This window comes from Phyllobates terribilis, unplaced genomic scaffold, assembly GCF_046119375.1.
Source record: "Phyllobates terribilis strain yellow unplaced genomic scaffold, ASM4611937v1 Scaffold_342__1_contigs__length_2020279, whole genome shotgun sequence".
Classification (NCBI taxonomy): domain Eukaryota; kingdom Metazoa; phylum Chordata; class Amphibia; order Anura; family Dendrobatidae; genus Phyllobates; species Phyllobates terribilis.
Genome location: NW_027363102.1, coordinates 1,793,007 through 1,811,543, shown reverse-complemented (window position 1 = coordinate 1,811,543; position 18,537 = coordinate 1,793,007). Strand labels below are relative to the sequence as shown.

Genomic DNA, 18,537 nt, shown 5'->3' with positions numbered 1-18,537 from the left:
CGACCCGGTAATGATAAAAAAGGGGAATATAGAGGATATCCCGGGCTCCATCCACCATCCGAAATGGGAAGAAATGAAAGAGATTATATATGTATACATACATGCATACAGATTAGTATATACATATGCATGTTATGCACAAACATAGAGGACGCCCTTATATCCATAGGACCCATATAAACAAGGGGTAAATTGCCATTCTAAGGGAAAGGAAGACAAAAGAACGAGGAAAAGGGGGGAAAAAAGAGAAGAAAAGAGAAGAAAAAAAAGGGAGAAATGAACCCCCCCCTCTCTTCTCTCCCCCCCCCCCCCCCCTCCAAAACACAAACACAAAAAGGTACATTTATGTTTTTTACAGGATTGGGATATAATTCAACATGTATAGATATCAATGCACATCAAAACATATATAGATGTACTTCATCCATTCTGTAGCACATAGGTCTCATCCAGAGTTGACGTCCTTTTCTATTCAACTTTTGTGTGGTCCCAGGGAAAATAGAAATCCCCTTTTGTACTGTAAAATCACAACCTCGGAACCCGTCCATGGATCATAGATCATCCAAAGGCATCCGGCCACGTCAGTATACTAAGGAGCAATAAAAACACTATCAATGTACAAAATATACACATTAAAACCCGGAGTTAAAAACATATACAGCTATCCGGAAGGTACCCTACAAAAAGGCGGCAAAGCCCAAATTTTCATTTAAACCCTGTGGAGAGATTGTACCCAATCTATATATCCATTTGCTCTCAATTTGAGCTAAAATCCTCCCCAGGTCCCCTCCCCTAGGTCCCAATGTAACCTGATCGATAGCCTTAATCACTAAACCCTCCGTTCTACAGTTATGAAATTCCTTAAAGTGTCTAGGTATAGTTTTTAACATTTTGACATCATTTGCAGTTGCCGCTTTTTCGATATCTCTGACATGTTCGCGAACACGCACCTTTAATTCTCTTGTCGTTAGACCAATATAGATCTTTCCACATGGGCACTCCGCATGGTAGATCACACCCTTTGAAGTACAAGTAAGATGCTTCCTTATTTGATAAATTCTGGATGAGTCATAATTCGAAAAAGTTTTGCTTTTCTTCAAATTCTTGCAGGCCTTGCAAAAGCTACAGGGAAAGAAGCCCATCATAATATTGGCCGATGTATTCTTCAAGGTACTAGTTGGCTCGTAATGACTGTGAACTAGGGCATCTTTAAGGTTCTTGGATCTTTTGGCCACTAGGGAGGGTTTTTGCGGGAGGATCTGTTTCAATATTGGATCCATCATCAGTATTTTCCAATGTTTGTATATAATATTGGAAACTTCTTTCCACTGTTTGTTGTAGGTAGTAATAAGTCTGATTTGATTGTTGGATGTTTGTTTTTCCTTTCTATTCTTCCCAAATAGTAAATCTTGTCTTGGCGTATAGTATGCCTTTCTAAATCCCCTCCGTATACAACGTCTGCTGTATCCTCTTTCCTCAAATCTATCAGCTAAATCTTCAGCTTGCATCATAAAAGTATCGTCACCTGAGCAGATCTTCCTTGTTCTCAGGAACTGGCCAATGGGTATTCCCTTAATTGTAGAAGGAATATGTGACGATGAGGCATGTAGCAGAGTGTTGGTGGAGGTGACTTTACGAAAGACATCGGTGATGATGCGTCCATCCGGGAGGGTCCCAATGCAGACATCCAAGAAGTCCAGCTGTCTACCATATTTATATGTCAGCTTAATGTTCAAAGAATTATCATTAAGATTAGTCATAAAATCTTCGAGTTCGGCTATGGGGCCCTCCCAGATGAACCAAGCACCATCGATGTAACGCATCCAACCGTGTACATTCTCTATGCCCAAAGTTGGTTCAACTTGAAAAATTTGACGTTCCCAAGCTCCTAGAAACAAATTTGCATATGAGGGGGCACAGGCCGCCCCCATAGCTGTACCCTGTATCTGTAGATACACCCTGTCATTAAACATGAACGCATTATGTTCCAAGATGAATTCCAAGAGGATAATCAGGAGTTCAATCAAGGGAGGTTCCAGTCCGCTTGATTCCAGAAACCATTTGACCGCCTGAATGCCATCTGTATGCTTTATAGATGAGTAAAGGGCTTCCACGTCGGCTGTTACCATTGTCATATTATCCTCTAATTGAAGATCACTTAGTCGCTGTAAAGCCGACGTTGTGTCCTGAATAAAAGAGGGCAAATTGCGAACTAAGGGTTTAAGATAATGATCGATAACACAACACACAATTTCACAGAGACCTCCATTACCGGATACAATAGGCCTTCCGGGAGGGTCAAGATGGTTTTTGTGTAGCTTAGGTAATAAGTAGAACATAGGTAATTTAGGATTTAAATTTAATATAGTGTCTAGGAATCTCTTGGGAATAATGTCCTGTTCATATGCTTTTGTCAGGATATCTACTAGTTGGTCATGGAATTCCTTCATAGGGTTCCGAGGGAGTTTCCTATAGCAGGTAGTTATGTCCAGAATCTTATAAGCTTGTTTTTCGTACAAATAATTTGGCCATAATACCAAATTCCCCCCCTTATCTGCAGGTTTTATAGTAATGCCCTTTAGTGATTGTAGTTCCTGAAGAGCTATCCTTTCCTCATGTGATAGATTGGACATCCATTTTGGACTCGAAGGGAGTTGCTCAATCTCTGCGACAACCATTCTTGTGAAGATATCCACAGAGGCACATGATCCTAACGGGGGAAAAGTTTTAGAAACTTTAGTCAAGTTTAAGGGAAACTTACCAATATTGGGGGTTTGTTGCTCCTCAGACAATTCTTCCAGAATCTGTAGTGCTTCCTGTTCCTGAACGGTAGGGGATGTTTGATTATTACCTGTTCGGTGGTGGAACTTTTTTAAAAGAATTTTCCTAGCAAATAGATGTACATCTTTCACCACCTCGAACTTATCTAAGGGACAGGAGGGGGAGAATGTTAGCCCTCTCTCAAGTACACGGCGCTGGGGTTCGGTAATCACATGATCTGATAAATTAATTACCTTCATTTGATCATTCTTTTTCTTATTTCCTTTGCGGGAAAAAATATCCGGGTACCTCCTAGTTCCATTAAGGCCAGCTCTGGTTCTTGGATATACAGCCCCTGTACTCTCAGACTCACTACAAGATGTACTTCCTTCCGAACCGGGAATTTGATTTTCCACCGATTGATTGGTCAGGTTAGTGTACTTGGATTTTCTAGGGTTTTGCCATTTGAAAATTTTGTCATTTTCGTAATCTCTCACATCTCTTTGGTATTTCTTAGATTTTATTGCACTTATATCATTTTCCCATTTGTCCATTTCCTTTTCAATATTTTTCAAATATAGATCAAGTTTTTCTCTTGAGAGGTCTCTATGAAGAGATCTATGAATTTCATCAATTTCTTTGTCAAGTATATTCAAGGACCGTGTGTTTTTCTCTATGATAATATTGATGAATTCTAGGGAACAAGTATGAGCAGCCATTTTCCATCTCTTGATTAATTCAATATCATCCAAGTCAAAGGATGGATATACTTGGACCCTCAGGCCCCGTGGTATAATTTTTTGTTCAAGATAGTTTTCTAGGGAAATCTTGTTCCACCACAATTTCGTCTTTTTCTGTACTGCATTTTTATATTGTGCAATAAAATCTTTATTTTCTTGGGAAACCTCCTGGGAAGTATATGTATTTCCCTGCTTAAATAGATCAGTGGCTTTAGACCGCCACGAGGTCTCTTTAGCCTTGAAATCCATCAAACTAGATTATAGTGACACTCTGTTAATAAACAGAAAAATGATAACCAACATCTGTCACAAAATGAATATAGTCACTCCAAACAATTAATATACTAACACACATAATCCCTTAAGGCCAGAAAACAGGGATTAATTGGAGACACAACACAATTGAAAGGTAAAAAAACATATTTTATTAATCAATTCATTAAAATTAGTGTACTTACACACATATATTTAAAAATTAAGCAGGAAAATGAATTTATCAGCAAAGCAGGGACAAATATGTGGGTCTCAAACCAAAGGCTAGCTATATAGGCTAGGCAGACTAAAGACATATATTCAAAGATATTAAAGGTATCTTTCTACAGCCCAAGTGATGGACCAAAATACACAAAGTGCTAGCACTCAATATATATATATATATAGGTCTCCAGGCAAGGGCTAGTAATATTAAACAGGCAAACTAGAGATATATATTCAAAAATAGGATATTATTCTATAGCCCAAAATAATGGACTCGTATATATAAAGTGCTAGTGCCCAGTGTATGTTCATCATAGTATTGCACATAAAGTTACCACATATACTTATTGATCGGTCAGTATGAATAAAACTACCTATTGATATAGTCCACCCTCTTAATGAATATATTGCCAACATTAAGGTCCTAGTTAATGGAAAGTTATTGGAAAGCCCACAATCATATCAATATGAATAGAAATGATATAGTCCACCCTTTTGACAGATATATTGCCAACATGAAGCTGTCAGCTCTCGTTGACTTCCGGATCGGCGCATGGCGGAAGGCAATGCGTTCCACGCTTGCGTTCCAAGCGCCGGAACCGGAAGTCAATTTTCATTACGTAGAGCTGAACGGCGCTCCATGCGCCCGCATCACCCTTTGACATGGGCGAACGGGGATCCCATTGGTCACAGGCACTATTTAAAGGAGCAGCTTTACCTGAGTAGTGAACGCCCCCTGGAAGAAGCGTGGCGAAACGGCGTCGTCGGGGTGCAGCAGCAGGAACTGTGGGTCATAGGTTCTCTCTCCATTTGGCGATAGGTAATGTCTCCTTGCTTTTTATGCCTTACTATGGTCCCGGTGTTTTGCCGGTTTTGAATCCACATGATTGTGGGCTTTCTATTAATTAGGACCTTCATGTTGGCAATATATCTGTCAAAAGGGTGGACTATATCATTTCTATTCATATTGATATGATTGTGGGCTTTCCAATAACTTTCCATTAACTAGGACCTTAATGTTGGCAATATATTCATTAAGAGGGTGGACTATATCAATAGGTAGTTTTATTCATACTGACCGATCAATAAGTATATGTGGTAACTTTATGTGCAATACTATGATGAACATACACTGGGCACTAGCACTTTATATATACGAGTCCATTATTTTGGGCTATAGAATAATATCCTATTTTTGAATATATATCTCTAGTTTGCCTGTTTAATATTACTAGCCCTTGCCTGGAGACCTATATATATATATATATTGAGTGCTAGCACTTTGTGTATTTTGGTCCATCACTTGGGCTGTAGAAAGATACCTTTAATATCTTTGAATATATGTCTTTAGTCTGCCTAGCCTATATAGCTAGCCTTTGGTTTGAGACCCACATATTTGTCCCTGCTTTGCTGATAAATTCATTTTCCTGCTTAATTTTTAAATATATGTGTGTAAGTACACTAATTTTAATGAATTGATTAATAAAATATGTTTTTTTACCTTTCAATTGTGTTGTGTCTCCAATTAATCCCTGTTTTCTGGCCTTAAGGGATTATGTGTGTTAGTATATTAATTGTTTGGAGTGACTATATTCATTTTGTGACAGATGTTGGTTATCATTTTTCTGTTTATTAACAGAGTGTCACTATAATCTAGTTTGATGGATTTCAAGGCTAAAGAGACCTCGTGGCGGTCTAAAGCCACTGATCTATTTAAGCAGGGAAATACATATACTTCCCAGGAGGTTTCCCAAGAAAATAAAGATTTTATTGCACAATATAAAAATGCAGTACAGAAAAAGACGAAATTGTGGTGGAACAAGATTTCCCTAGAAAACTATCTTGAACAAAAAATTATACCACGGGGCCTGAGGGTCCAAGTATATCCATCCTTTGACTTGGATGATATTGAATTAATCAAGAGATGGAAAATGGCTGCTCATACTTGTTCCCTAGAATTCATCAATATTATCATAGAGAAAAACACACGGTCCTTGAATATACTTGACAAAGAAATTGATGAAATTCATAGATCTCTTCATAGAGACCTCTCAAGAGAAAAACTTGATCTATATTTGAAAAATATTGAAAAGGAAATGGACAAATGGGAAAATGATATAAGTGCAATAAAATCTAAGAAATACCAAAGAGATGTGAGAGATTACGAAAATGACAAAATTTTCAAATGGCAAAACCCTAGAAAATCCAAGTACACTAACCTGACCAATCAATCGGTGGAAAATCAAATTCCCGGTTCGGAAGGAAGTACATCTTGTAGTGAGTCTGAGAGTACAGGGGCTGTATATCCAAGAACCAGAGCTGGCCTTAATGGAACTAGGAGGTACCCGGATATTTTTTCCCGCAAAGGAAATAAGAAAAAGAATGATCAAATGAAGGTAATTAATTTATCAGATCATGTGATTACCGAACCCCAGCGCCGTGTACTTGAGAGAGGGCTAACATTCTCCCCCTCCTGTCCCTTAGATAAGTTCGAGGTGGTGAAAGATGTACATCTATTTGCTAGGAAAATTCTTTTAAAAAAGTTCCACCACCGAACAGGTAATAATCAAACATCCCCTACCGTTCAGGAACAGGAAGCACTACAGATTCTGGAAGAATTGTCTGAGGAGCAACAAACCCCCAATATTGGTAAGTTTCCCTTAAACTTGACTAAAGTTTCTAAAACTTTTCCCCCGTTAGGATCATGTGCCTCTGTGGATATCTTCACAAGAATGGTTGTCGCAGAGATTGAGCAACTCCCTTCGAGTCCAAAATGGATGTCCAATCTATCACATGAGGAAAGGATAGCTCTTCAGGAACTACAATCACTAAAGGGCATTACTATAAAACCTGCAGATAAGGGGGGGAATTTGGTATTATGGCCAAATTATTTGTACGAAAAACAAGCTTATAAGATTCTGGACATAACTACCTGCTATAGGAAACTCCCTCGGAACCCTATGAAGGAATTCCATGACCAACTAGTAGATATCCTGACAAAAGCATATGAACAGGACATTATTCCCAAGAGATTCCTAGACACTATATTAAATTTAAATCCTAAATTACCTACGTTCTACTTATTACCTAAGCTACACAAAAACCATCTTGACCCTCCCGGAAGGCCTATTGTATCCGGTAATGGAGGTCTCTGTGAAATTGTGTGTTGTGTTATCGATCATTATCTTAAACCCTTAGTTCGCAATTTGCCCTCTTTTATTCAGGACACAACGTCGGCTTTACAGCGACTAAGTGATCTTCAATTAGAGGATAATATGACAATGGTAACAGCCGACGTGGAAGCCCTTTACTCATCTATAAAGCATACAGATGGCATTCAGGCGGTCAAATGGTTTCTGGAATCGAGCGGACTGGAACCTCCCTTGATTGAACTCCTGATTATCCTCTTGGAATTCATCTTGGAACATAATGCGTTCATGTTTAATGACAGGGTGTATCTACAGATACAGGGTACAGCTATGGGGGCGGCCTGTGCCCCTCATATGCAAATTTGTTTCTAGGAGCTTGGGAACGTCAAAAAATTTTTCAAGTTGAACCAACTTTGGGCATAGAGAATGTACACGGTTGGATGCGTTACATCGATGATGTTTGGTTCATCTGGGAGGGTCCCATAGCCGAACTCGAAGATTTTATGACTAATCTTAATGATAATTCTTTGAACATTAAGCTGACATATAAATATGGTAGACAGCTGGACTTCTTGGATGTCTGCATTGGGACCCTCCCGGATGGACGCATCATCACCGATGTCTTTCGTAAAGTCACCTCCACCAACACTCTGCTACATGCCTCATCGTCACATATTCCTTCTACAATTAAGGGAATACCCATTGGCCAGTTCCTGAGAACAAGGAAGATCTGCTCAGGTGACGATACTTTTATGATGCAAGCTGAAGATTTAGCTGATAGATTTGAGGAAAGAGGATACAGCAGACGTTGTATACGGAGGGGATTTAGAAAGGCATACTATACGCCAAGACAAGATTTACTATTTGGGAAGAATAGAAAGGAAAAACAAACATCCAACAATCAAATCAGACTTATTACTACCTACAACAAACAGTGGAAAGAAGTTTCCAATATTATATACAAACATTGGAAAATACTGATGATGGATCCAATATTGAAACAGATCCTCCCGCAAAAACCCTCCCTAGTGGCCAAAAGATCCAAGAACCTTAAAGATGCCCTAGTTCACAGTCATTACGAGCCAACTAGTACCTTGAAGAATACATCGGCCAATATTATGATGGGCTTCTTTCCCTGTAGCTTTTGCAAGGCCTGCAAGAATTTGAAGAAAAGCAAAACTTTTTCGAATTATGACTCATCCAGAATTTATCAAATAAGGAAGCATCTTACTTGTACTTCAAAGGGTGTGATCTACCATGCGGAGTGCCCATGTGGAAAGATCTATATTGGTCTAACGACAAGAGAATTAAAGGTGCGTGTTCGCGAACATGTCAGAGATATCGAAAAAGCGGCAACTGCAAATGATGTCAAAATGTTAAAAACTATACCTAGACACTTTAAGGAATTTCATAACTGTAGAACGGAGGGTTTAGTGATTAAGGCTATCGATCAGGTTACATTGGGACCTAGGGGAGGGGACCTGGGGAGGATTTTAGCTCAAATTGAGAGCAAATGGATATATAGATTGGGTACAATCTCTCCACAGGGTTTAAATGAAAATTTGGGCTTTGCCGCCTTTTTGTAGGGTACCTTCCGGATAGCTGTATATGTTTTTAACTCCGGGTTTTAATGTGTATATTTTGTACATTGATAGTGTTTTTATTGCTCCTTAGTATACTGACGTGGCCGGATGCCTTTGGATGATCTATGATCCATGGACGGGTTCCGAGGTTGTGATTTTACAGTACAAAAGGGGATTTCTATTTTCCCTGGGACCACACAAAAGTTGAATAGAAAAGGACGTCAACTCTGGATGAGACCTATGTGCTACAGAATGGATGAAGTACATCTATATATGTTTTGATGTGCATTGATATCTATACATGTTGAATTATATCCCAATCCTGTAAAAAACATAAATGTACCTTTTTGTGTTTGTGTTTTGGGGGGGGGGGGAAGAGAAGAGAGGGGGGGGTTCATTTCTCCCTTTTTTTTCTTCTCTTTTCTTCTCTTTTTTCCCCCCTTTTCCTCGTTCTTTTGTCTTCCTTTCCCTTAGAATGGCAATTTACCCCTTGTTTATATGGGTCCTATGGATATAAGGGCGTCCTCTATGTTTGTGCATAACATGCATATGTATATACTAATCTGTATGCATGTATGTATACATATATAATCTCTTTCATTTCTTCCCATTTCGGATGGTGGATGGAGCCCGGGATATCCTCTATATTCCCCTTTTTTATCATTACCGGGTCGGTATATGCCGTGTATATTGGTCTGTCCCCATGTAGCCCGGCGGGGTGGGTGCGCATGCGCAGCTGTCAGCTCTCGTTGACTTCCGGATCGGCGCATGGCGGAAGGCAATGCGTTCCACGCTTGCGTTCCAAGCGCCGGAACCGGAAGTCACTTTTCATTACGTAGAGCTGAACGGCGCTCCATGCGCCCGCATCACCCTTTGACATGGGCGAACGGGGATCCCATTGGTCACAGGCACTATTTAAAGGAGCAGCTTTACCTGAGTAGTGAACGCCCCCTGGAAGAAGCGTGGCGAAACGGCGTCGTCGGGGTGCAGCAGCAGGAACTGTGGGTCATAGGTTCTCTCTCCATTTGGCGATAGGTAATGTCTCCTTGCTTTTTATGCCTTACTATGGTCCCGGTGTTTTGCCGGTTTTGAATCCACATGATTGTGGGCTTTCTATTAATTAGGACCTTCATGTTGGCAATATATCTGTCAAAAGGGTGGACTATATCATTTCTATTCATATTGATATGATTGTCGGCTTTCCAATAACTTTCCATTAACTAGGACCTTAATGTTGGCAATATATTCATTAAGAGGGTGGACTATATCAATAGGTAGTTTTATTCATACTGACCGATCAATAAGTATATGTGGTAACTTTATGTGCAATACTATGATGAACATACACTGGGCACTAGCACTTTATATATACGAGTCCATTATTTTGGGCTATAGAATAATATCCTATTTTTGAATATATATCTCTAGTTTGCCTGTTTAACCCCTTACTTACCGGGGACGTATTAGTACGCATATCTGCGTACCGCCGGTTCAGTGAGGGCTCCGGCGCTGAGCCCTCACTGAACAGAGCACATGTCAGCTGATTCTTACAGCTGACATGTGCCCGCAACAGCCGCGGGTGGAATCGCGATCCACCCGCGGCTGTTAACCAGTTAAATGCTGCTGTCAATCTCCGACAGCAGCATTTAACGCGCGCTTCCGGGTAGCGCGTCATAAGCCCCGCCCACCGGCGACCCCGTCACGTGATCGCGGGTCGCCGATGGGCGTGCATGACAACCCAGGGTCTGCAGCAGACGCCTGTGGTTGTCATGATCTTGTCACTATGAGCGCCACCTAGTGGTCGGCGCTCATAGCACAGGACCATTTCTGCTGCATGCAGGGGATCTGCTGGTCCCCTGTATGTAGCAGGGGCGATCGGACAGTTGCTGCTTCTAGTCTCCTATGGAGACTATAGAAGCATGCAAAAAGTAAAAAAAAAAAGTTTTTAAAAATATAAAAAAAAATAAAAAAATATAAAAGTTTAAATCACCCCCCTTTCGCCCCATTCAAAATAAAATATATAAAAAAAAACCCCACATACACATATTTGGTATCGCCGCGTTCAGAATCGCCCGATCTATCAAAATAAAAAAAGAATTATTCCGATCGGTAAACGGCGTAGCGAGAAAAAAATTCTAAACGCCAGAATTACGTTTTTTGGTCGCCGCAAAATTGCAATAAAATGCAATAACGGGCGATCAAAACATCGGATCTACCCCAAATGTTATCAATATAAACGTCAGCCTGGCACGCAAAAAATAAGCCATCAACCAGCCCCAGATCACGAAAAATGGAGACGCTACGGGTCTTAGAAAATGGCGCTATTTTTTTATTTTTTTTTTTACCAAATTTTGGAATTTTTTTTCACCACTTAAATATAAAAGAACCTATACATGTTTGGTGTCTATGAACTCGTAATGACCTGTAGAATAAGAAGGGAAGGTCAGTTTTAGCATTCAGTGAACATGGTAAAAAAAATAAATAAAAAACAACTGGGGTATTGCACTTTTTTTGCAATTTTACCGCACTTGGAATTTTTTTCCTGTTTTCCCGTACAGGATATGATAAAACTAGTAATGGCGTTGAAAAGTACAACTCGTCCCGCAAAAAATAAGCCCTCACATGGCCATATTGACCAAAAAATAAAAACGCTATGGCTCTGGGAACAAGGGGAGCAAAAACGAAAATGCAAAAACGAAAAATGCTCCGGGGCTTAAGGGGTTAATATTACTAGCCCTTGCCTGGAGACCTATATATATATATATATTGAGTGCTAGCACTTTGTGTATTTTGGTCCATCACTTGGGCTGTAGAAAGATACCTTTAATATCTTTGAATATATGTCTTTAGTCTGCCTAGCCTATATAGCTAGCCTTTGGTTTGAGACCCACATATTTGTCCCTGCTTTGCTGATAAATTCATTTTCCTGCTTAATTTTTAAATATATGTGTGTAAGTACACTAATTTTAATGAATTGATTAATAAAATATGTTTTTTTACCTTTCAATTGTGTTGTGTCTCCAATTAATCCCTGTTTTCTGGCCTTAAGGGATTATGTGTGTTAGTATTCTTTCATTTAATGCCTGCAGACTATAAAAGAGAACCCAACCCAAAAAGTTTGGTTGATTAGTCTGTGGCATTCTGTTAAACTGTTGCTTATGGCGGTCTCTGTGAGCTTCTCAGCGACATTCAGCCAGCCAGGTATCCTGCCTGCAGTAGATGGAATGTGGCAATGGAACGCTGGCTGCGCGTGTCATAATAGGCTCTGAGCCTTTATATACCTGCGCACAGCAGCAGCCACCTTCAGTCTGCTGCTGGACAGCCAGCAGCAGCAGGAGAGGTAAGTAATCAGCAGCCCTCCTGCTAAGGGTAGACAGCTGCTCGTTCCACCCCACTCCCCGCCTTAATTGGTTCTCCTCCCTTCCAACGGTGTTGAGGCGGGTGGGAACAGCAGGGGGTGAGGGTGCTGTGTTTAAAGAGGTGGAGTTATGCAGATCTAAAACGCGTGGATTGCAGCAGCAGCAAGCTGAAAAGTGCAGGCATGTAAGGGATCTAGAGGTTGACAACATGTCTTCTTAACGGGAGTCCAGGAGCTCATCTCCACAAATGGACTCTTCAGGATCCTTGGGTGGCTCCGTAGTTCGAAACCAATTCTGGTTATCGCTTCTCGGCCTTTTGGCTAAGATCAAGTGCTTTATTGCAGGAGATTGTGGTTGAAGGGCACTCGGGTACCCCTCTCCTTGGCCTGGCAGGATCGTCCACTTTGGTGGACTTAACCTGCTTGCTGCTATTAGGGAGAGGGCTTAGTCCCAGGGTAACGAGTTGCGATCCCCCAGCTTCCAGGTGTTTTTCGCTGCAAGAACACTGGGAGCGCAGTTTGCAAGCGGCTGCAATTTGCAACCTTGTTGCGTTTTTCCATGGAGGTTGACCCTAACCTCGTGCCTCTTTATGCGAGGCTAAAAAACTCTATCCGAGTTCACTTCACGGCGGGTGGCTCGGATATGAGGAAATTAGGGTATGTAGTCCAGGACGTGCTCAGGAACCTTCTTGGCGTACAAAGGAATGAAATTCTCTCCATCCAGGATTATCCCAGAAGAGGTGACTATGACATCACATTCACCGGAGAAGGTATTTTTAGAGATGTACTAGAAAAGTTTAAAAAAGTTGAAAATAGTCCTGTTTTGAAAGGGATACAAATTGTTGAGCACGTCCTGGATGAGGTAAGACTGGTTATTGTAAAAGTATTTTCGCCCTTTGTTTCTGCTCCAGAAGTAATGTCATTTCTAGCAATTTATTTTAAAAGTGTTAAATGTATTGGGAAGATATTAAACGAATATAACATATGGACATCTAAGTGGAAATTCCTTGTGAAGTGTACAAGAGATCCAAATACACCAGGTGGTATACGGCTCCCCCCTGCCCGTTTCAAAATTGGGCAAACAAATGGGGATTTCTTCTTTTCTGGGATGCCAGAATATTGCAGAAACTGTGGGCGCTATGGTCATTCAAAAGAAAACTGTCATGTATCATGTAGAAATTGTGCTAGTGAAGAACATGAGACAAAAGAATGCCCTAAGGAAAAGAAATGCAGTTTTTGCCAGACTCCAGGTCACTTTTATTTTTCTTGCCCTCACAGATTTCGGGAAGATGAGCAAAAGGGGAAGTCCAAGACGTCCGACCAAGGACCAAAAGATCAGACCACCCCTCAGGAGGAGGAACAACAACCTGGAGCCTCTGGAGACAATAAGGGCGTACCAAATAGTGAAGTGTCTCCAGAGTCTATGACAGGTAAAATACCAAATCCCAAAACCTGGCTGCAGGACCTGCGGGAGTCCAAAAGGAGGGCTGAGAAGGAGCAGAAGGGCACTACTGGTAAGGTCAAAAGGGACCGGCAAAAGGCCGACACAGAAGCCCATGCCCAGTCTGGGTCTCCTAGGGCTGAGGGCGCTGAGTGGATAAAGGTGGGTCCTAAGAAAAAGAAAAAGGGTGGTTCGGAGGAGGCAGCAGGAGGTGAACAGATGGACACTTCTCCAGAAGGGGACGTGGACGCTGGACCCTCAGGGGTTTCGGTCTCCGCTGCTACAGGTGGGGACCGGGATCTTGCTGCCTCTGAAGAGTCAGAGGCTCTGCCTTGTGCGCAACCTCCTCCTATAGGACGACCTTCTACAGGTCAAACAGGGGCGGCGGAACCCCTCGGGGACCCACCTGATGAGGAACTGCATGGCCAGCCAATGGAGACCCAGCGGGTCCTGCCAGCCAGCCCTCCGAGCTATGCCAGTGTAGCGTCGGGTTTATATAAATGTGGTAATCTTTCCTCCTCCACGGAGACTCTCGTGACGATACTATCAGATGAGGAGGGAGGCGCAAGCCCAGTGGTCTGATCAGGTTCATCGGACAGGTAAATCCGTTGCTCTTAGTTACCTAAGTAAAATTTTTACATTTTCTAATGATGGCTGAACTCAAAGGTATTTCCCTCAACGTGAGAGGCATAAAATCTAACACGAGAAGAACTGCTCTTTTTAATTTTTTTACGTGTTTTACTGCATCTGTATTTTTTCTGCAAGAATGTAATATCCCACATGAAATGTCATATCAAAAATATAAAGATGAGTGGAAGTGTGGGCCATCTGTCTGGTCCGGATCGAATGCTGCAGGATCAGCGGGTGTAGCCATACTTTTTAAAGGGAACGTTTTAATTGATTTTATTCAGGAAATTTTACCAGGTCGTATTTTATTAGTGAAAGCTTTTATTGATGGTATTAGATGGCAGTTTTTAAATTTTTATGGATCCCCAGAGAAAAATGAAAGAGCCGAAATGCTTGATCTTTTACCATTATTCATTAATAACTCTGAACCTTTTATCTTAGCAGGGGATTTTAATTGTGTTTTAAAAGGTGAAAACCGGCGCTCCAGCTCTGTAAGCAGGAACTACGATAAAACCTCAGGTATGCTACATGATATAGTCAAAGATGCTAAATTGATAGACATATATAAAGAGTGTCATAGTGACAGCCCAGAGGACGCCGGTTTCACTTGGAGCAATGCTAATTGTAGCTCTAGGATTGATTTTATTTTTGGTTCAGATAAAACAATACCTGCCAAATGTGAAGTTTTAACTAATATATTTTCAGACCATAAACTTTTATCCTTTACCATAAAAGTAAATGACAACAAAAAATGTGGTAAGAAAAGCTGGAAAATGAACGTATCCCTTTTAACCGACCCGCAGATTTTATCAGATTTTATTGAGTTTTATAGGAAATGTAGAAAAGGGAAAAAAACAAATGAGACTATGAGTGTATGGTGGGATAGAATGAAAGTAAAAATAAAAGACTTTTTTATTAAAAAGAGTATATGTAGAGCCAAAGAAAAATATGAAGAATATAGAATTTTAAATACCCGCCTACAAACATTATTTAAGCTCAGAGACAATGGGATAGATGTACAAGTTGATATTTCAAACTTAAAAGAAGAGATTTCAAAATGGCTAGAACAAAAAGGAAAAGAGATAATTTTTCGTTCTAGAGTACAACATATAGAAGAAAATGAAAAGTGTTCCAGATATTTTTTTAGGAAAAATAAAAAAGAAAAAGTGATAATTGACCATATAGATGGTGAGAATAATATAAAAAATATGCTGGGTAAAGTTGAGGGTTTTTTTTCTAATCTTTTTAATGGAAAAAATATAGATAATAAATTAATGGATGATTCGCTGCAAGGACTAACAGCTGTTTTAGATCCCGCATCCCAAGAGTTTTTATCCCAAGTTTTAACGGAACAAGAAGTGTTAAAAACTATTAAAAGTTTTAAAACTGGAAAGGTCCCTGGTCCTGATGGCATCCCAATAGAATTTTATGTATGTTTTTATGATATTTTAAAAGATGATTTGTTTTATTTGTTTACTGAGGTTTTTAATAATAAGGTTTTATTAAATTCCTGGAAGAAAGGTGAAGTCTCCCTCCTATACAAAAAAGGCGATAAATCAAAATTAGAAAACTGGAGACCAATAACACTTTTAAATTGTGACTATAAAATAATGGCTAAAATTTGTGCAAATCGTCTAAAAGAAGTCATCAGCAAAGTTATTCATTCTAATCAAGTGTGTGGGGTGCCGGGGCGCAGTATATGGGACAATCTGAATTTAGTGAAAGACTGTATTGAGGATGTGAAAGACAGAAAGGGGAAAATGGCGATTTTATCTATTGATTTTGAAAAAGCATTTGACCGTGTCTCACACTTTTATCTTTTTAAAGTTTTAGAGAAAATGGGCATACCAGAAGGGTTTTTACTATCGCTTAAAGCATTTTACAAGGATTGTACAAGTAAGATTTTAGTGAATGGTTTTAAGACACAAGAGGTATTTTTACGGTCAGGGGTGAAACAGGGATGCCCTCTGTCCCCCCTACTGTTTATCTGTGCACTGGAACCAATGTTATGTGCAATACGCCAAAATAAACAGATATGCGGTGTCCCTCTGCCTGGAAGCGGTGGTTTGGAGGCCAAGGTTGTAGGCTACATGGATGACGTGGCGGTCTTGTGTACAGATGCACCATCACTTACGGCCACTCTCCATCAAGTGCAATCCTTTTGTCTAGCTTCTGGTTTTAAAATCAATTTTAATAAGTGTAACATTTTAAGTGTTGGGGGGATGATTTTACGTGATGTACCAATTAATGTCTCCGAATCCATTTCCATTTTAGGTATATCATTCACTGAAAATAATGATGGTTATAATAGTTGGGAAACAGTTACACAGAAAGTAAATACGAAAATATGTATGTGGAACATGAGGAGACTTACAATGGAGGGTAAAGTATTGGTTTTAAAGATGGTGATTTTACCTCTTTTATTGTATCTTAGCATGGTTTTCCCCCCGCCTGTTAATGTTTTAAAAAAGATAACCAAAACCTGTTTTACCTTCTTTTGGAACTCAAAAATGGAAAAGCTGAAAAGAGAAATCGTGATGAAATCAAAAGTAAAAGGTGGTAAAGATTTTCCAGATTTTAATAGGTTTCTTTTAATCCATCTGTTCGTTTACTGTTTTAATGCCCTTTTTAAGAATCACTATTGGTCCTTTTTTATGCGTTTTAATACAGGATTTTTTATGAGAAAGTTTGGATGGTATGAAGTTAATATTTCTGTGCCCCATGCTTTTAATTTGTCGACGCATTATGAGATTTTAAGGAAAATAGTGTCCGATTTTAATTTAGGGACTAAGAAAATAGAGGAATTAAGAAATAGTAAGAAACTAATTAAAGAAATACGTAAAAGTGAGGAAATATGTAATGTTGACAGATATGATGATGACAAATCTATGTCTATCTGGAAAATGATTAACGTTTTTTATCTTTTTAATGAACAGAGAGATCTGGCTTGGAGTTGCATGCACCGCTGTCTTCCTTGCCGGGCATTCCAATACAGAAGAGGATTTGTGAGGTCTGCCATCTGCCCAAGAGCCGGATGCCAAGAAGAGGAAACGGTGGAACATCTATTATGGACATGTAATTTTGCAAAGGATTTCTGGAGAAGACTGCTCCCCCTACTGGAAAGGGTGGCAGACCTCAAGGACTTTACATATAAAACTGTGCTATACGGACTTATGGAATGCCCCACAATGGACCAGTACACAATGGCTTGGAAGACAGTGAACTGCGCCAAGTCATCTCTCTGGAAAGCGCGCAACATTGCTATTTTTAAACAAGATGTTTTATCAGTGAATGATGTTTTAAGTTTATGTTTATGTGAAATGTATACTTATTATTTAATTGACAAAAAGAAGAATGTACATATTTCCAAAAAATGGCTTGTTGACCAATGGAACCTAATTATTTAAAATCTTTGTATTTTTTTGTTTTGTAAATTTCATTTGTCTTTTAACGTTTGGTATTTGTGTAATTATGCTTGTAATTTGTTAAAGTTTTAATAAACGGTTTTATCCCTCTGCAGGGGATAGCCAAATTTAAAAAAAAATCTGTTCTTATCAGTTTAATATCTGATACGTCCCCTATCTGGGGACCATATATTAAATGGATTTTTAGAACAGGGAGATGGAAAAAGAGCTTGCTCTGTCCACTCCACGCATTGACCTGGTATTGCAGTATCTCCAGGACCGGTGCACCCCTTCTTTAATGCAGTTTCTAAAATCAGAAAGTATTGAATTCAATGTTTTTTGTTCATTTTGCTTGTTTGTCGGATTTTGGGATGGACTCTTTGGCTTTGCTTTTCTTCTCCTCATTGGATTTTTCATGTTCAAAGTTGCAGAAGCCAGATGACAAGCTCATTTTGGTTCAACTTCAGCAACTGTGCATTGCATTGCCATGTAATGTAACGCAATGCTATCTTTCTAGCTCTCCCTCTTTACTTCCTTTTGGATAAACAGACATATTAGGCAAGCATTTTGGAGCTTTCACCTAAATAACTACAGGTGGTGAGATAAGCTGCACAATATAATTGACCTTTCAGTATATTGTTGCACACACACCATCTATTTAGCAAATGCCCTTGTTATCAACAGCAGCCTTTTAAACTCACCTGAGCTAACAGGTATGTGCGCTGGTTACTCTGCTGCGCTTAAAATTTCTTTTTTGGTTTGCTACAATGCCTTTTCTGAAACGTTGTCTCCCTCTGCTGGAACACTGACTTCTTTCAATTAATGCCTGCAGACTATAAAAGAGAACCCAACGCAAAAAGTTTGGTTGATTAGTCTGTGGCATTCTGTTAAACTGTTGCTTATGGCGGTCTCTGTGAGCTTCTCAGCGACATTCAGCCAGCCAGGTATCCTGCCTGCAGTAGATGGAATGTGGCAATGGAACGCTGGCTGCGCGTGTC

The 18,537-nt window shown here is 39.9% G+C and overlaps 1 non-coding gene across 1 annotated transcript; it reads left to right on the top strand.

Moving 5' to 3' along the window:
- Positions 1-17,643: 17,643 nt before the first annotated feature.
- Positions 17,644-17,832, top strand: LOC141222136 (U2 spliceosomal RNA). Its single transcript, XR_012290002.1, has one exon. It is a non-coding gene; the product is annotated as a U2 spliceosomal RNA (small nuclear RNA).
- The last annotated feature ends 705 nt before the right edge of the window (positions 17,833-18,537 follow it).